Source organism: Corvus cornix, chromosome 3, assembly GCF_000738735.6.
Source record: "Corvus cornix cornix isolate S_Up_H32 chromosome 3, ASM73873v5, whole genome shotgun sequence".
Classification (NCBI taxonomy): Eukaryota; Metazoa; Chordata; class Aves; order Passeriformes; family Corvidae; genus Corvus; species Corvus cornix.
The window spans coordinates 25,072,961-25,093,841 of record NC_047056.1 but is presented as its reverse complement, the minus strand read 5'-3'; the positions used below and the strand labels follow the sequence as shown (position 1 = coordinate 25,093,841).

The window sequence follows — 20,881 nt, the reverse complement described above, 5'->3', positions numbered from 1 at the left end:
GGGCCGCGGTGGAGGCAGCTGCTTGGAGCGGAGCCGTACCAGCTGTTGTCAATTGGAATGTGCTAGAAGAAGAGCTCCCCCACCACACTACGCTGCTCTGGTGGCCGTGGTACCCAGTGCTAATATGGATCCCAGATTGTTTCCTGAACACTGTTTGATCTGGCTGTGTGGGCAGGAATGAACCCGTTTGTCAGAATGGGGGACATACCGGAGCGCCGGCGCACTGTGTTTGCCCGTCTTCCCCAAGCGCAGGCCAGGCATACAGGGACACGAGGGCGAGCTGTCCATGGCCTCAGCTCTGACTCAGGGCAAGGCAGCACTAGGACTCTTTTCTGCCCGAGGTGTGGGTAGTGGGGTGTTTGAGAAACACGGCTGAGGCAGGGAAGGGGCACAGCACAGAGCTGCTGGGAAGCCCAGCTGGCCACCGTGCTCCCCACCACCTATCCAGGGCACCTGTTGGATCCTGCACGTGGCTGACCAGCCCAGCGACCCCAAGCACCACCACCAGGGAGCTCACCCTTCTCCGTGCACCCAGGACTCTGCTGGCTCAGCAGAACTCTCCATCCAAGGCAGCAGGCAGAACGGGGACTTTGCCTGCTAAGGGGAGCAGAGATGGCAGCCCTCCAGCCTCCCTGCTAGTGTGTGTGATGCTTCCTTCAGCAGTTTCCCGCAGAGAATTTGAGAGGGAAAGCGTAAACTTTTCATAATAAGAAAAGGAGCTTTTCAGACAGTTGCTGTGAATTAGCCTGAAAAAACCCAGAAAGCAGTCCACAGAAGATGTGAAGGTTGGGTTTATGGATAAATCAGATCTCGTAAGAGCTGTATTACTCAAAAGAGGCAAATCTCTCTTTCTGTTCCATATTTCATTCGGTCTATGATTTGTGGGCTATTCCCCAAGTGCAGTGGAATATAACCTGTTGCAGGTTATAACCTGCAATTGTTATGTCAATATTTGGTTCTGAGAAATAGACTGAACCAGCAAAAATTCTACAAGTAATACTGCAAAAAAAAAAAACAACAAAAGAAGTGATTTTACTAGTGCCTACCACCTAATGACATCCCAAACCCTGTGAATCACATCTTGTGAATGTGCATCAAAGCTTTATTACAATGTATTCAGCTAACTTAAAAAAGAGAAAAGACACTCAGCAAATATCTCAGACATCTTAACTAGTTAGGGAAGAAGTTTGAACAGTAAGACCCACTGTGTGCAATAACACATAGCTTTTTTGCTGGCTAGGTTCAACCTGTACTCTCATTTTCTTAATAATTTTAATGAAAACTTGTAGTTATTCAAAAGAATATGAATATGGGAGCGTGATGGCAAAACAGCATTTCATATCAACAAGCTCATAAGATATGACTTAGTAGAAAAATGAAAGGATCTACGGGAACTTAGGAGAACAGAAGTGCTTGGTGTTAGTTAATCTGCTGTACTGTAGAGTTGCAGTATGGTGGAGCTGCAGTGTGCTCTCACATGGTGTATTTCTAATGGCCTCTTGAATGCGCAGTTGCAAATAAACACGTCTGTTTTAAAATAAAAAGAGCAAAACAACTAAATCTAAAAGTACAAGAAGAAACTATGGTATTTTTTTTTTTTTTATTCTGTAAAAGAGAGCAGTGTTTGCTAAAGATAAAACAGCTCTAAAAAAAGCTTACTCGACAGGCTTCCAAATATGGATTTGCCACTGTAGGGATTATGGAGGGTGCAAATAGAAGAAGGAAACTTTCTCTTCCATATGCTTCCAGCCATAATCACCATCACTGTCCCAGCATGCATGAGGAGTGCTGGGATTGCTTCCTTCCTGAAAGCCGAGAAGAATAAGTGTACTTTAGTACATGCTGAGTATTACAAGGAATAGGTTTAATAAGTGCTATTCTTGTCTGGCTCTGTACTAATAGATCTTGCCATTATCATTTGCATCTGTTTCTGTCTAGGCTAATTTTCTGGTTCTTCTCCAAAAAGAAGAATTTTTCTCCTTCTCTCTCTCAGCTTCTACCTCCACACCTAAAGACCCAGAAATGCTGCTATAAACATCATCATCTCCAGAACTGTGTACACAGTACTCTTGTAGGACAGAGCTACCATCCTTTGCATGTGAAGCCCTGCTTTAAGAAGTGCTTCCCATAAGTGGTGAAGTTTCTAGAGTTCTTTAAAAAATAAAGGAAAACACATATTACACAGGATGAAAGATTTGATTTGAATCTCAAGAGTAACCCTTCTAAACCCAGGACTGCACAATAACAGTGATGTTTGCTTGAAATTACAGGTGTCATCTACATTTGGTTCTCACTTCACCCTCTAGTTTGTAGGAAATGAATGTAAAATGTCTATTTTTTAAGCCTTTACTATGGATAAGTTCTGTCCCTTCACTTTCTGTGATTTTTCTCCTTACCTCCACTATTCTTTATTTCCTGCCTAGTTCTGTTGTCTTCTGCCTTTCGCCTGCCTTTTCTCTGATCCCTTTACATTTCCATGTCTCGTAATCCTCCTGAGCCACTCCAGCTGTAAGAGTTTTTAGAATCTACAGGGCTTGAGATATTTGGCTTTGAAGGTAAAGAAGGGAAAAGTATATAAGGGTGGGAAAAGATGCAGGGCCTCCATTTCATTCCTTATTATCATGCTGTGCCAGTAGCATTGCAGTTTTGCTGCCTCTCTCCTGTTTGTCTGTGTCTGATTAATGCCTTAGCTAACCCAACCTGAGTGACTAGATATTGTCTACTGCCCAAAAAAAGCATGGAATAGGACAGTGTTGAGTCACTGAAAGGGGGAGCAAAATGGAGTCCCCACAGTCATGGGGCCAGAGGACAGCATGGGCTGCATGGTCTCTTTACTGCAGCTGCCCCCAAACAGCTGGGCAATAGAGTCCCCTCCAGCCACTTGGCACTCTCCAGTGGCATTGGGTGGCCTCTGATGCTGACATGGGATATGTGGGTTGGTCTGTTCATTCAAGCAGGGCACAACCCTGGAGCACTGCTTGGAGCCAGCACTTAGTTCTTGAGGAACACCAGCCACTTAATTTCTTCCTATGCTCAACAATTAATTCCTTCTAGCAGATCTTTCAAAAGCCTTTCTTTACATTACAATTCTTTCATTGCTCTGTAAGAGCTTACGTCGAATCACAAGACCAAAAAGCACAGTGCAGCTTAGTGTAACTTGACCCTGATCTGGCATTTCTTTCTGATGTGTCATGTCAGAAATGTAAAGAAAACAACATTGTCCTTTTCCTATTTGTTCAGGCAGTGGTGGCCACTACAGGTTGCCTTTACCTTCTGCCTGGAAGATGTACGTAGTTTATAAGACTAACAAGGATTCTGTACTGGCAGTAGGACAAATCATATTTATGAAGCTTTACATACATTTTGGAGAGCTGAATGTGAGCTTAACAGCAAGTGGACTCTGAGTTAGTGCTGCTAGGTGGTTACAGTGAAACTGGCAAGCAAAGCCAGCATTTGTGATTCCTGTGGCTTGAGAGTAAAAATGATGGGGGATAATATGAGAACGTACTGTTTTGTAATGTCTGTAGATTTTATTTCTGGGCCTATTTTATTCCAACTCCTTTTAAATAAGCATTTTCCAAAATGGATTTGAGACAGCTAGAAAAGGCTGAAATTACCCTTAAAAATCAGATGAGTAAGAAATTCTAGAGCACCCTAGGCCCTGTAATAAAGTTCCTCCTTGTACTGAGCCTAAGCAAGAGCTGCCAAACAGGACCTGTTACAGCCTAGACCCAGGACTGATCACATTAAAAGGAATCATATCTGTATTAGTTTTTTCATATGTACGCAGGAAATGATACTCCTGACTCCCACTACACAGTGTACTGGCCTGTTGTTGCTTACTGTGAGGAGTCTGGCTTTTATGTCCTCAGAGCTACAGCTTATTTGCATTGAAATGTCACACCCTCAAGAGCCTTGCTGCTCCCTCTGCAAAGATGAGGTGCTTCTTGTTTTTAGAAGAAATCTTGTAACTTTATTACCTTGGGGATGATGAGCATGCAGCCCTGATTCAAAAGGCTCATGTGATAGTAGGGAATTGAGGATAGTTTCCAGACAGGGGGACTGCAAGTGCACAGCTTTCAGTCCTGCTATGAACCTGTTGAGTGACATTGAGCAACTCCCCATTGCTGCAGCTCCATTTTCCCTTTGTTTTTTTATTTGTTTATGCCTTTCTATAGCACCTTGTGATATGAGTCCTGATTTCATCTTGGTTGTTAGGTACTGGTTCAGTTTGAAAGGTGTAAAGAAGTGGAGATAGTTCTGAGTTTCTGCACTTCTCTGCAGGGATTAAATATTCCCATACTGTATAGAGTTAGCAGTTCTCCATACAAAATACTTTTGCAGAAGAGATTATGCTATCATAGTTTTGTCTTCTCATCTATACTTTCTCAATAAGTTCGGGTTAATCAAAGTACAAGTCAGATCCCAGCTTACAATGGAATTATTAATTGAAATGTCTTGCTTCCACTGATAATTTGTTTTTCTCAGTGGTAAAAGAAGTGAGACCTTTGTGAGTACGATATATTGCAAAAAACCCCCATTTGAATGAATTTGAATTTTGAATTTGAATTTGAATTTTGAATCTAACATCTAATTAAAACTAGATGCTTTATTTTGTGGATCTCTTTTCTATAAAAGGAGAAAAAAAATCCCCAAACACCACAGAGATCCAAACCTGCCTCCCCTGCCCCCAATCCTTTATATATATATATATAAAATGATAGAAAATAAAAAAATTCCAAAAGCATCTGCAAGATTGCTTGCGAGTCCACAGTATATAAAAAAGAGATACTTTTAGTTTAATTTAAAGTATTTCAATTTTATTTCATTCATTTGAGAATGTTTTCCTCAAAATTTTGCTTAAATTAGTGTCATGAAGTGTAAGAGCCATCTCATATATTTGAAATGTTTTCCTCTGTAGGCAAGGTTACGTGGGTCTGGCTTTTGACCTCGGAGAAAACAGGCACCATGTGGCTAAATTTATATAATAGAAGGTTCACTGGACATATTAGAGATCAACTCTAACAAGAGGTGAGTGGTACCCCAGAAGTGCTATTTCTGTCAGTTTACTGTAAAGGCAGAATATGCGGTTAATCCAGATTTAGACAGTAACATTGCAGATGGCTGTGCTTGATCAGCTGTATTGATCGAAATACTTGTACAAGAGCTTCAGAAAATAAATGCCAAGAAATGTGTGCAAAGTTAAATAGGGGTTTGGTTCAAAAGTCTGTTAGTCTCTAGTCACCCTCTACTATCTCTGAAAATGTCTATCCTCCTTAAGTCTGTCAAAGTAGAAATGTAGATTTGTTAATGTTATTCTCTACCTTATTTCTACTTGTGGGCTTCTGTCTTCCTTATGCACGCAGCCCTGTTCCTGCTTAACTCTCTTGTGAGCGTGTGTGAGTGCACATGTACGTGTGTGCAGGGGCAATACTGCCTCAAAACCTCCTCAGCATTGCAGGCAGAATTGGTTTCTTATGCTCCATGGATGGGGCAACAAGAAGGGTTAGAGGTCAGGCCAGAACAGGAGGGGATCTGGTGGCAAGTAGGAGGGGAAAGGCGTTCCCTTTCTGCACTTAGGTGTAAGTAAAGGTGCAGCCTCATGGCCTCCTCGGTGCCAGCAACAGCCCTTCGACCTCTGTCTCTGAGTCTGGAGGCAGCCTGCTGGATGTACATGTCCATGGGCTCTGTGGGTGTGTCCATGCAGGTATTTATGGCCTCTCTGTTACCCTTGGGATAAGTCAGGATATGATATCTGTTTTTCTTTTTATATTGAATGATTTTGACATTCAGTTTTTCCTGTATCAGAAGATTTAATATTAAAAATCAGGCTGTCCACTGAGATGCCTGTGATGATGACATAAACACACATGTCTAAACTGACACAGAGAGCTGCACTGGCTGTATATTACTCAGGGTTACCTGGTCATTAGAGACTCCAAAGTTGCCCTTTTTGACTGCAGAATTCCCAGGATCTCCCAGTCTGCCTGCAGTGGAATTTACTGAAAAGTTGCCACTACTTACATTGTTCTGGCTTTCAGTTTTCAAGCTGTAATGAAATCCTTTCTGAGTGACTGTGATGCCCTATGATCTATAAAGCCCTATGATCTATTTTAGCCATATTACCAGAGGCAATTTTTTAAAAACTGCACTGCCAACCATGAAAATCCATCTCCAGTTACATCAAAGGTATCAACAGCATATGAATGTGCACTGTTCAGTTAACATTTCTAGAATTAATATGCAAACAAATAATAGGTTGTATTATTCTTAATGGGCTTAGAATATCTTTTGATTATTAAATATAGGGCAGAAGGCTATTTACAATTATTCAGCAGTAACTTTTTAGGAAGCCTGCCCTCCAGTTAGAAGTAAAATGCTTTTTCTGTGTTTTTTAAATGTTAAAGAACGAGGATGACAAGAGTAGGCCGAAGAACCCCAGGCTGTGTCCTTCACTGCACAGCCTGAACTCTCTCTGTGTTTATCTGAAGCAGATGTTCCAGGCAGGATGCATGTTGCAGCCAGAGGTGAGGAGGGAGGTGTACAGAACTTCAATACATTTCGTTACAGCTCCCACATCCTGTTTACACATAGCTGCTGGCCTGAGAACAACACAGGGAATAAGAAAAGGAAGATGGAGGGAGTGTGATGGGAAGGAATGGTTGATGGGAGTCGTGACACCACACTACTGCTGAGTGTGCATACCGAGAGCGCTGGAGATTTGTGGTTCTCTTTGCATTGGCCTTTGCCAGCAACTTTTTCTCCACTACTTTGCCAGACATTAATAGACATGCTGTCTTCAGTCATAGGGGAGAGGAAAGGAAGAGACCGAGCAATTAGTTGAAAAAAAAAAAAAGAAAGGCAGCTCACCTGCAGAGAAACTATGCTTTCTGTCATACTCAGAAATGCTGCCCTGACTCTAGAAAAAACACAGCTGGAATTCACTGAACCAACTTTTCTGTCTCATTAAAATCTTGGACTGATTTTTAATAGTAGAAAGGCACTTACTGAATCACTGGTGGGCAATGAGAAATATTAAGAAAGCTAAGCCCCATTTAAGTAGTCAGTCTTCTGAAGGATGGATTTTTTCAGGCTGGATACTTTCTGGCAATTTGATTTCTACACGCACAAAGAAGTGAAGGGCCCACTTTTCTGTTCACTGGACGGGCACTTTTATTTTATGTCTTCCTTTCAACTCACTGCACCTATTCCAAATCATCCACACAAGTTCCTGTCTAAGGCTAGGGAGATGAGGAAGAGCCGTATGTATACTCTGTTTATCTTTTCTTTTTTTTTCTGTTTTTTTCCTAAGTATTACTTAAACTAGATCATTAAGGGACCAGCTTTGCATAGTCAAAGATTCATAAAGCTGCTAATGGCAAAAATGGAAGAAGCAGTTTTTCTAGGTTGTTTTCCACAAGGTTCATAATATGGTCTGGGAATGCTACGTATCTGTTAGGTGTCCCTGTAATATTGTGTTCTGCAGAGACTGGCTACTGACTTTACATCTGCATGGTCATGCACACTTACAGACGGGGTATTTTGAAGGACATATACTTTCCTGTGCTTAAATGGTATGAATTTATACATTAAACATCACAGATCAACTGATGTCTCATCAGTCAATATACACCAACATATAATGCAAGACAATATAAAAATACGAAAATCTATATTTTAATAGGTTATTATAATCTATTTATTTTATCTCCTACTCATTAGAATGTTTAATACTATAACCACAGCATAAAAGTTTCTTATCTCTCAGTCAAGAACATATTAACTTCTTTACTACTTTCTATTTTTTTAAGAAAGGAACCATCTTAGTACTCGGGACTCCTCATTTTTATGCATCATGTTCCACCAGGAGACAGAAATTTCTAAAGTATTTGCTAAGATAAGCTACATTTCCCCAGATGCCTTGCTTTTCTTTACCCTATTATATTTGGATTATTTTGTTATCCAAGAAACTACCATGGTATTAGGTTTTGATTTTCTTATTTCAAATAATCTAAAAGAAATTTGGGATCAAATTGGAAGATAGAAAAAAAATTTAAATTCTGGTTATTCTCAAGCCTTTTCTCTAAGCTTCAATCTATTTAGCACTTGAAACTCAATCTTCAGATAAGGAACATCAGTCAATCTCATCGTTGTTTCCTATTTGTTTTTGTATAAGGCAGCCTATCGAGCTCCTTTTTCCATGAAAAGTCTATAACAAAAAAAGATGACTTAAGTTCTTACTGTATTATTACTCGTAATCCCAGCTCACCTTTACATAGCTTTGTAATTGCAATGTCTGTTAAAAGCTTTTCAAGCTGCATATGGAAAAGTTACTACATCAGTGTTAAAAAGCATCCATCTTAGGGTCAGGCAGAGGCTGCATGAAAAGTGTTGAATTTTGTGTTGCAAAAAGGGTTAGAACAGGGTGAAGCACTGTAATTGGAAATACAGACAGACACTTTTTGAGGAAGAAGGCTCTTTTATCTTTCTCAATATTTTTCATTTCCTTATCTTTTTTAGTGTTTCATTAGAGAATCCAGTCTTTTGCATCAGTCTTGCAGTGGTGTATTCTACCTTCTGGTGTAAAACTTACTGTTAAAGTAAATGAAAATTAAAAAGTCTTCAAGGAAAAATGTTACTGGGGTTACTGGTAGACAAACAGCAATATGCCATTTTCTGACTTAAGCCTTTGGCCTTCAGTTTGAGTGTGTGTTTGCAGCCTTCTGGGTTACTATTGCCACTTGGATGTGGCAGTATTCTCAGGATGGTGCCTACAATAAAGACCTTGTGAACAACACCATAATATCAAAGATGTGTAGCAAATGGAGAATGGAAATGGTATTAATGGTACTACGTATTAATGCTAAGAGACCTTTCTAGTAGAAAAGACACGAGGAGATAAAAAAGCACTAGGGGGACAGCACGAGTGTCAGCTTCACATAATAACACAGGTCTGAGTTTTAAACCAGTCTCCAGCTCTATTCATCTTCTGCTGGCATTTCCAAACAGGGTAGAGGTCATTTAAGATAACATTGTCAGAGATATGACAGATAGCACTCTACTAGTAAAAAAAGAAACTCAACTACTCAGCACGAGTATTGGATATGGACATTTTCTAATTGTTTCCAGCAACTGAATATCCAAAGCAATACTCCTTATTTAGAAAAAAATAATGAATCATAGCACGATCAGAACATAACATGTGTGGTCTGGATACAGGAATTGTTTCTGTATAATTTGCTTGTGATAAATAGAGAAGATAATGATGGCAAGATACCAATATTTTTTGTTTTTTCCCACTTCTGCATTGCGTGTCCAGAGGTCCTAGTTTACAAAGCAGAAGTGGAAAGAATTTCAGAATTATCTTCTAACAATTGCTGTTATCATTCTTATCCTTATCTATTTATACTTTAATCATGCACAGTGGTCAGGAGTGGTACCTGACTGTGCTGACAGTTTTATGATATATGAGATGACGCATTTTTTGTTCCAAAAATCCTGTTATCCTGTGGTTGGAATAGGCACTGAAAAGTTTCAGTAATCACTGTCTTTTTAATTTTGTGAAAGATTTTTGATCCTCAGTAAACTCTGTTGTGTTTTGAATGACAGTAAAGAACCTTAATATTCATATATATGCGAGGACATATTTTTAATTTGTGTGTTAATTATCTTGCTTCACCTGAGCATTGTCTAAACAGTTTCCTGACCTGTTGGACTGAGTCCAGAAGAGGGCCAAGAAGATGCTCAGAGGACTGGAGAACCTCTCCTATGAAAACAGGTTGAGAGAGTTGGGGTTATTCAGCCTGGAGAAGAGAAGGCTCCAGGGAGACCTTAGAGGACCTTCCAGTACCTAAAGGGGTCCAGCTGCATAAAGGGAGAGGGGCTTTTCACCAGGACATGTAGTGATAGGACAAAAGGTAATGGCTTCAAACTGAAAGAGAGTATATTGACACTAGGAAGAAATTCTTTACTGTGACGGTGGTGGGGCACTGAAATAGGTTGCACAGAGAAGCTGTGAATGCCCTATTCCTGGAAATGTTCAAGGCCAGTTTGAATGAGGCCTTGTGCAACCCGCCCTTGTGAAGGTGTCCCTGCCCATGGAGGAGGGGTTTGAATGAGATGATCTGCAAGGTCCCTTCCAAGCCAAACCATTCTGTGATTCTGGAATTCTATGACCCCTTGCCACTGGCACCTATTTCATGGGTAGGCTGAGGAAGTATTTTGCTCTTTCTTCAGTCGCTGAGATGATGAGGCTGAACAGAGAAAATTATCACTTTAGTGGAGTTTTGGTTACAAATTATGTAGGAAACTTTAAAAGCATTTGGCATTCATACCAGTCTGCTATAATAATGAATAATAACACTATTCATTCTCATGAAGAGGATAAATGCTTCAATAATGCTTAATGTTCAGTTTACAGTCATTATTCTGGAATGGGAATAACTCAGAAATACAATTATGAATCTACTGTGTCTGATGACAGTTGTAATTCCATTAATAGTGAACTTGGCCACTGTGAGAATTTCATACTCTTACTTCTTTTTCTTCAGTCATATCTATAGACAGTGCGCTTGACTCAATTTAAGTTATGAGCAATACATTATTCATATTGCTAACACCCTCTGCTCAGGAACTTTACTTGCAGACTTAATTTCATGGTTAGTGACTTCATTGTGAGAACAATAAGGACAGATGGAAAAAAAGACAGAATGCTTTCAGTTTGTTTGGACTTGAAGAGCATTGTAAAATATAAAGCAAGGAAACTTAGCAACCCCAGAGCTGCAAGTAGAAGATTACAACGTCTATCACTGTCTGCAAAGTTTTCATATTTGATCACATTGTGATTTTATTGCAGAAAAGACAGGCTATACTATCAAACTAAAAAGAGCTGCCACTAAATTATTATTAATTTTAATGACTGCTCAGTATTTGTACTTCATAAAACCTGAAGGAGGGTATTGGTCTCAAAAGATCAACCATTAATACCCCATTTTCTGTCATTCAATCCCAAACCTCAGTCCCAAGTGCAAAATAACTAAATTTAGCTGACCACTAACTTTTGTTAATGACATTTTTGATCTAACTGCCAGGAGCTGTGTTCTCTTCTTGCCAGATAAGATAAGCACAGCCTATGAAATACCTTAAGGTAAAACTGTTAATGGAGCAAACTGTGCTCACTGTGCCAACTCTTGCACACCAACCTACCATCAGCCAGCCAAAATTAACTACAGGCTCCCGACAAAGAAGTAAATGCATACATTTTAAATGCACAGTTAAATGTAAAGCTGAGGATATAGACAAACTAGGTACAGTTATGGCGTGACAATGACATTTTAGAAATCTTTTTTAGTAGATTATTTTTAGAAAGCTGCAATTATTACAATGCATCAATGCATTGTTAACAATACTGGTCTTAGTAATACTTTAAAACATGGAAAAATTGTCATAACTAATGACACTGGATTTCGTAGCTATTTAATTAAGAAAGAAAATGGTGTCAACGGCCTTTCTGGGGTTTGCATGGTAAGAAGGAGGAAATAATGAAAAAACATCTGCAGTAGAAATCTAAAATATCATGAAGAGGTCTGGTTTACATTTATGATTTAAAGATTACTCTGTGTCACATTAAACTATCTAACAAGATTTTATCTTAGGTGGTGTAGATATTAGGATTATTCAGAAACCATCTGCTAATTGGGGAATAATACAGGAAGGTATCAGCCTCCTCTTGCGTGTTTTGCATTGCACTTTTCCATTTTCTGCCCTCAGCATGTCAGAGTATCTGCACACTCAGAGGATTGTCAGCTGCACTAGCCTTTGACATTTGTCTTCAGAATGTGTTAATTCACCATTCTAAGGTCTAACATCCATATCTACCTATCTGTATCTGTATCTAATCTATTTTTCTTAGCTTTCCTTATCTACCATACTCAGTTTTACAGATAAGGTGATGCAATAGGGTGATATCAGGGTGATGTGTACAAGGCAGACCTCAGGAGTGAGGAAAAGGGGAAAAGAAGGCCCACCTCGAGGATGTGTACACAAATACCCACAACCAAAGAAAGGCAGGAGGAACTAGAGCTCTGCTTGTGGTCACCAAACTGCATCATCACTGGGGTTATTGTGGTGGGACAGCTCACATGGCTGAAAGGTTGTTAGGGAGGGATACACGATATTCAGAACAAAGAGAATTGTGTTACAGACTGTCTCCTTAGGATGAGGGAGTAGATGAAGCCTTGTTTAAACAACTCAGGAAGTCTTTGTACCGTGACCCTAGTTCTTTTGGAGAACTTTCTTTTCTCTGATATCTGCTGGAAGGGCAGCAACGTACATGGTCAGGTATGGTCAGGTACTATACCAAAGAGGGATGACATATAGCTGTATCTGCTATTCACTTGACAAGACAGGACTAGTTGGTTTGTAATAATCAGTGATACCCTCGGTTATAGGCACCATGAAATAGGAGCTCAAGATCCTGAAGGAGGAGAGCAGATTGAAGGTTATTCTGGAAAATGGTAGATGGGAAACCATGAGAGAGGAAAGAAACTCAGAATGAGTTTGCAGATCCTTAATGACAGTATCCTTCAAGTACAGGAATGGTCCATCCCCATACACAGAAGAACAAGGAGATGTAGCAGGACACCAGCTTGTCCAAGCAGAAAACTCATGAAGGAGCTACAGTGCAAAAAGGAGAAAAAACTCAAATGGAAACTAGTAATCTTTGCTTCTACGTTCATAATAAAAGGCTGAACAAGGAAAATGTTCGTAAGATGGGTAAAAAAAGGGTTAATTATTCAGGTTTTGAAGGAAGTGGACCAAGCTGCCTGTAAGCTGATGATGAGTACATCGGGCCTGCCAGACCTGACCTGTTTAGCATCTTCACCAAGGCCTTGCCAGAGGAGATGGAGTGCATGGTCACTGAGTTTGCAAATGACGCCAGACTGAATGGACCAGTCAGTGAAATCTAGGGCAGAGAGACCTAGGCAAATGGAGGAATGGGCCAACAGGAACCTTCTGAAACTTGGAAAGTACAAATTCCAAGTCCTGCATCTGGAAACAGATGAACTCCTGCAGCAGTACAGGCCGTTGACTGACCTGCTGAGGAGCATCTCTGCAGGAGGGGAATTGAGGGACTGGGTGGACATGAGCTGGTAGTGTGCTCTGGCAGCAAAGGAGACAAATAACTTTCTGGGCTGAATCACGAGGAAAACAGAGAGTTAGATCAAGGAAAGGGAAAGAAGTCCTTCACTTGGCATTGCGAGCCTTCATCTAAAAACTAAATACAGTATGGAAAAGATGCAATCTCTGTCCTTGGAGGTTTTGAATGCCTGTCTGAGTAAAGCACCAAATAGCCTGAACTGATCTTAAAGCTGAGCCTACTTTGAGTAGAAGCTTGGACTAGAGATCTCCTGAGGTCCCTTGCAGCTCAATTATCCTCTAGTTCTATGATTAAGAGGGACAGAAAGACAAGAGTTGGAAAGACAAAGGAGTGGGTTCAGATCAGAAGAAATATGCCCTCATTTCATGATTCTGTCTCCTAACCTCTGCATCCTAAAAGAAAAAGTGGAGAAGATTTTCCCCAGCTAGGTGAGAACACGAGACAATGTCCTTGCAAAACAGCTGCCAATCTGAAACACTTCAGTATTGGAGAGGTCCCAAGAGCACAGGGAAGTTCTGCCACAATCCCCACACTAGCAGAAGGGAAAGGGGTAGAAGTACAGGATTTTCACCCAAGGAAAGAGTGAACAGTCATTTGGAAAGTATTTCTTCCTCACACATTTGCATATTAACACCTTGATGATACTAAATCTGTCTTTCCTATAAAGGAAATTTGAAAGATTAAAAAAAGCAATTTATTTTTATCATACTGATTTATTTTGATCTTAAGGCTAGCCCTGGGATTATACTGTCTAACAGTTTTCTCTTAATTTGTCTCTTTCAATTTTGCTGAATAACTAACATGAACCCAGAGGCATCTGGCATAATTCTACCAAATATAGCCTCCTGATGGGGTGAGAGAAAGAGATACAGCATGTTATTATATCTCAGATATTCAGGAGACAAATTTTCAGATTTATTTAGCCCTCGAAACTAAACAGTGAGAGGAATGAGTAAGTGGCATCTCAAATTTTTGCAGAGGTAAATTTTGCCTAAGATCAGCAGCTCTGCTGTTACCTCAGTCATATATCAGAGGATACACTACTCCTTGTTTAAAAATGTATTTTCTAGAGCCAAGGTTCAAGGGCAGAAAATGAAATAGAAAACGAGTATGAGAAGGTAATGCTTGGCCAGCCATGTGATGTTATGAACAATATAGCTGCTTGTAAGTCTGCTGGGTATTTATAGCAATTTCCCTGGTGAGAAGGGCTATTGATAAATGCTACTATTAAAACCTTACGATAACAGTAATAATATCTTTCATTTTTAATAGTGTCTTTGATCCTAAAGGGGCAGCTCGTTTACTACCTGTTTTCCAATTAAAAAGGGCATTCATGTTTTATGGCCTTCATCCTATTCATCCTGGTTACTGGCTTTTTAAGGAGAGTGAATTAACCTGTAGCTCTGGAAAACCTAAAACTACTTTCCATTTCTATATTCCCTCTTCAGTGCAGGGCCTCTGAAGGCTCTCCACACAGAGTGCTGTAGGCTGACTCTGTTTATCTCCTGTCATTGATATGATATGACATGGTATTATGTCTCCTAATGTTTGCATTATATTAGATCTTTTTATATTAAGATCTCCAGACAAGTAATCATATTCTATTGTACTCTATGCTGTGTAGAGGTTTATCAGAAAAGGCAGTCCACAGCCCAGCGAGTCTGCAATCTAAACCAGACAGGCCAAAGTGAAACAGACATTTGATCCAGTGAGGGCCTCAGACATGGGAGTAAACTGTAAACAATTTAACAAATTTATTTGGGAAGACTCTGGAAGAACAGGGAACAAACAATATCTGGGCTTAATTCTGCTTTCACACAGAATTAATTTGGAAAAGTTCAGTTCTGTACTTGGGTCATAAAAAACAGAAAGTAAAGCATTGGGCTAGACTCCTCAAATATCAGGATCATCTGAAGTTTATAAATGCTTAGCTTTAGAGCAGATTTTTCTAGATTATAGCAATCAATTTAGTAAAATAACTTTGGTAATCCAAAGATTTTTGCCCTGAGCTGAATCTTTTCTCTAGATAGTAGTTTCTTTCCAGGCTGAAGTCTATCTAGAAAATACAATATTTTTGTGGGAATAGCCCTTCAAATTAAGTGGTACTTTTTACCTTTTTGAAATTGTTCAGTAAGATTTTTGACAAGTATAAGCAAGGATTTGCATAGCCGTCTGCAGACCATGTTGCATGTCAAGCTTTGTTGCATCCCTCACCCAGAGGAGAAAGTCCTTGTGGAAATGTCTCAGCTTCCCTTCTGTAGCACCAAGGAGATGTGGTAGGTTACAGAGGGAGGGAAACAGGGACACCCCTTTATACTTCACTGCACTCCAAAAAAAGCCCCAAATATTTTTTTCTTATGACCCTCAAAGCCTAAAAAAAGGCAAAAAAGTTTCTACCATAGGCTGGGATCAGATCCCTATATTGATTAAATGTCCAGAAGCTTGCCTGCTTACCCAAATATTGCCCACAGTACATCAGCTTCTGCTTAGAAATCAATCAGACAAACTTGGACTTCTTTCATCATTCTGGTTTTTGACTGGAAGAGGAATACGAAAAAGGAAGAGACTTAAGCTGAAACAAACAGCTGTTTTAATCATGTTATATATAACAGCTGTTATAATCATGTAAATGTATATAATTTCAAATTTTAATGCATTTCTGATACTGAATTTCAACATAGCTATTACTATTAATTTAAAACTCTTTCCAGTGGTGCATGTCAAGGTGAGACACCTCTGAGCTGTGTTCAGAAAAAAGAAGGTTTATGTTGGCAACTTTTTTCTATTACCTTGGCCTTTCAGATACCAAGTTATACCTTCTCAAATATTCATGAGAAATATGTGCATGTCTACATGTATATATTGACACTGTAGTGGACTTTCTTTTAATACTTGCTCCATCCAAATGAAAACAATCTTAAGCCTTAAGAATTCTTTAATTCTTTGAAAGTGGAGGGATTTATAAATCCACAGTTGGAACAAGAATTGCAAACCTTAAAAGACAGATTATGTTTCCAAAACATGAGGACAAGTATGACCTTTATGTAAAACTATGTGTTTTAGCCTATTGGTAAAAGTGGTACATGAGGGGATTATTTATATTTAGGCGTGTAAATAAATAGTAAGCCTTTGGACACCCTTATATTTCCAGTAGAGCCTGCCAGCAGTCTTTTATTTCTGTTATGCTTTCAGGATGTTAAGACCACAGGAACATAGCTAAATTAGATGCTGAAAATGCAAAAGTATCTGTAACACCTCTCAACTTCACATCTAAGAGGTCTGAATAATTTGAACATGTACTCTACTTTAATATAATGATAGTTCCATGACACTCTGGTAAGCTCCTCCAGACCAAACCACTGCTCTACGTAAAGGAAGCAGAACTGGGTCCTTGGTATTTTATCTATCTGATCATGAGACGGCTTTAAGCCTGTACTGATCATGACAAAAGATTGGAAAAAATTCTAGGGAAATTGACTGCATTTGTACAAATACTTTTCTTTGTTTTATTTGGCTGCAGAAGGAGTAGAACTGTGTCAGTTGTACAGTGATACACTTGGTAGATCTTGTAGAGGTAAAATATTTCTGAAATAATTGAAGGTGAGATGTAAAGAAAATAATCAGAAAGTCATGTTCTTTAAACATTTTATTTATCCAAAGCCCTTCACATTCTGAAGTGTTGTTCCCTTACTTCAAAAATGGAATAACAACAAAAAGTCTCAGGTTATTAAGTCCTCTGAAATAACCATAACCAATCATAGGCCATCATTATTTTGGTTTCTTCTGTGATTAATATTCTTTTTTACATGGACTAAATTAACCTAGTCTGATATATATATTATCTTTGTGTTTTGCCTGGAAGCTCCCTGCATGGTTGAAAGAGCTGTTCTTTTGGCAGGAGCTTCAGCCCTGTAGTATATCCAGCACAGTACTCTCCGGTAGTTCAAGTTTAGGCAGAATGCCATAAAAATTCCACCTTTATCTTCTCTGAAGTTATATGTGATAACATACAAGCACTCAGATGCTTCAGTATCCATCCTTTTGCATAATACTCCACTAATTCATCCAGCAATTAGTAGTTCTGTGCTTTCTTCAAACAAGGAATTCTTGAACCCATCTTTCACGTTAATGAACTGCTCAGGCCATGAGGTATTCTGGTTAACTTGTTCTCCACCCTTTCTCTTGAAGTTCCTCCAAAAACTCTTCCTTCATGGGCCAGAATGAGTATAGCCAAGAAGAAATCTGACTCTAGCTTCAGGTTCAGACATTTGGTTAGAAAGGGAAGAGAACCAGAGATGCCAGACACTCCTCCCTAATATGTATCCATATTAAATAACTGTTAAAAGAGCCTTGGGAGCAGAGTAAGGAAACACAATGTCTGTTATTATTAAACAACCACCTTAGAAGAAGGCTAAATACGTACTGTCTTCTTCTGCTTGTAGTAGCCCTGAGAAACACAGATTCGATGAACCTCCATCTGTGTTTTCTCAAGTCTATGGGTAAAATCATTGCAGCATTCATTGCTGTCCTCTTTTTCTTTTAATTAGCACTTGGTTCCTGTTTGAGGGCTTTTGAACATGTTCCACGCACCTCATTGCCAAGCAGATCATCACCTCGTAGCTATTGCATATTTCTAAGGCAGTTCTCTTGGGCTTTTTATTAAGGAAATGCAAGAACACTCGTGTTTTATTCTGCCAACACCAAATATGATGGAATGCCAAAGGTTAAAATGAGAGGCAGGAGAAACAATTGTGTAAGAATTTTATAGTTATCAGAATGCTCTCAGGTATTCACTGGGATAGAAGTGCTGCATACTGTTCAAATAAGAAATTAAATATAATCTTTACGCTGAAAGAAAGACATCCTAAACAAACAAGAAAGATTAAAAATTATTTATGAAATCAAGGTACAGGAGATGACCAGCCTCAGATAAAAAACCCAAACCAACAGAAATAGAGTCAGCAAGACACTCCCATGCTTCTGGCACCCAGCTCAGTGCCCAGCATGACATGCATATCATATTTCTGCACCTGGATATGTCTTCTGTTTGAGATATTTAAATTCCTGAAAGCTCTGCTTAGACAAAGTCTACACTTTCATGCAGTTAGGCAATCTGTTAATGTTGTGCCTTGGGAACAGTGCTTCATAGCTCTCCTGGTCCCATTGATGTGCCTTTTCCAATGAGAAACACAAGCAATATTTAACCTAAAAAGAAATTTGAGAGTTTAAACATAAAAATTAATGAAAATTTCTGTTAATGGGAGAATTTTGAGTGGCTGGCGGCAAACAAAATAACTGGTGGTTTTAATTTCTAAACATCTTTAGATCTTTCGAATGGACTTTCACAGGGCTTATATACATTTATTTAGAATATAGACTATATACATACATACATGCATATATAGATGTGTGTATATATTATATGGATGTGTATTTGCACATTGACGCATTCTGTGCTTTATAACTGAACAATATTCCCACTGAATAACCTAGAATTTGTCTCTGTTTGAGAATAACACCCTGTATGGAAGAAGTTAAATCCTGTCTGAAGTGCAGAATATCTTCTTGGACCTCCTTCAGCTTTACTGTATAAGCAATCAATAATTCAAGATTGAGAAAATAGAAACAAAGAAGAGGAAGCTCATCAAACATGGCTTTTCTTGAGAAACACAGAGGAAAAATCTCCCTAATGTATTCCTAACATTGAAAGATGATGGAAATTATTGACCTTTCAGCAGTCAGGATTGTGGTTAGACTATATTGTATATGATATGATCTCTTAGTGGGACATCTTTTTAAGGGTCAGCTGCTCAAAGGAAAGGTTAATGTTTGCTGTCATGTACAAAAGAGCTCTGCAAAACTTCATCCAACTGGAAACTCTTGTCAGTTGGAAGTTTAATTAGATTAATTGGGCTTAATTATGTGTAGTACTTAATAACATTTAAGCAGAGGCTAACGTACTTTATATACCATATTCTCAAAATTATTCTCAGCCTAAAGTATTCTGTGCTATATGTATATTTGAGTATGCTCAGTTTCCATAGAATATATTAATATTACTACAGTTTCTGTAGAATATATTAGTATTACTACATTATGACAAAACTGTCTTCTCTGGCATGTGAAATATGATGTGTCAACAGTTTATTTCAGGTTTTGGACCAAAATGAATAGTTGCTTTAGCAGTTGTTACATCACAGCTCATTTGACATACTCTGATTCAGAACAATAATGGATGAGGTTTTAAGCAATTTTGTCACCTGTGTAGCAAGAGCCAGGGTGGACATATTCCTGAAAACTTGAAAACTAGAGTCTTCCTGCTGACACATGGTTTGGAACTGAATTCTGGAATGACAGAAGATTTTCTGTACTAGTCTCAAACTGTGCTGAGAAAAAAAATCAGACATAAAGAAAGATTCAAAGGCATTTAAGGCATATAATTAACTTTTCTAAGCTGTTCATTACAGCTATGTGAAAATACAGTTCTTCTCAATTCCACAGTACATGTATGAGCTCTTCCTAGAAGATTGCTACATGATAGATGCATGACTTTGAAGCGACTGAATGCAAACAAATTTATTGCAACCTTTTGACGTGTTCTTTGTTTTGCTCTGCACCATTGACTGGTGTCAGTTTTCTCTCTAGACCTGAGGCTTAGGTAGAACTTACTGGAAAAAATACCGCATTTTGCCAGAAAATATTTCGGGACCAGAATCTTTGCTGACATAAATAAACTAAGTAGCTGCTTGTCCTAGGTTACAATGTAAGATGTCACCAAAAGTATGTATTCTATTATCATCCTCACAAGCTGTTAAAGCAGGTGGGGCACCATGACTCATCCCTGATAACTCCCTCTGGAGCTATCTCTGTTAATGGGCTGTCAAGCACCCACCAAATGACTCACAGAATTACATCAGACCATTGTGAGATGCTCCGCCCAGGGGGAGGAGCCAAGCATTCCCACCTGGATATAATCTGGGGTTTGGAACAGCACAAGCAGTCCTACCTTTTGTCTTTCCAGAGGACAAGAGCTGGATCTTCAGGTGAAGACCAGACATTTTTACAGGATCACTGCTTCAACAGAACCACGTCATCTGGACTGCTAACAACCACCCTGACTAACAGGGTGTCAGGTTGTATCCTGAGTCTGTCAGTGTTCTTTTACTATTGCATTTATTTTTAATTTTCTTATTAAATTATAATTCTGACTTGTGATCTCCCACTGGTTTGTTTTTAAACTAGTACACTCCTTTATCAAACTAGAGAGAGATCTGGATCATAAGATAAAATACAAGCTGTACTCCTGTCAGAAGCTTTTGCACTTTTTGTCTTCACTTTTCTCATGGATCTTAAATCTAAGTTTTATTAGTAAAAACCTGGCATTAACAACTTTAAATTTACACAGGCAACTATTCACAAAAGAAGCTCTGCTGCCTGTGTGGGGACAGACAATGCTTGACAGAGCTTTCTGTCAAGAGGCTAGTGAGGGAGATGAGGCTCTAACACTTAAGGCCATCAAGGAGTTGAAGGACAAAACATGACTTTGCAGTTTTCACACAGTTGAGGGGTATTAGTTCAGTCCAAGCAGACTGTCAGAAACTTACATCATCAACTATTTTTATTTCTATAATATATTCAATTGACTAAGTTAAAGTGAGAAGGCTTTCTCAAATTTTTTAAATTTCCATTTAAACTTAAATTAAAATTTACTTGTTCTCTGGA

The 20,881-nt window shown here is 39.0% G+C and overlaps 1 long non-coding RNA gene across 3 annotated transcripts in view; it reads left to right on the top strand.

Annotated features, from left to right (window-relative positions):
- Positions 1–20,881, top strand: part of LOC109143813 — a 78,351-nt gene that overhangs the window by 45,709 nt on the left and 11,761 nt on the right. For all 3 annotated transcript variants that reach the window (XR_005604293.1, XR_005604292.1, XR_005604291.1), the window contains one exon: positions 4,922–5,031. This is a non-coding gene — a long non-coding RNA (uncharacterized LOC109143813). The remainder of the gene's footprint in view (positions 1–4,921; positions 5,032–20,881) is intronic.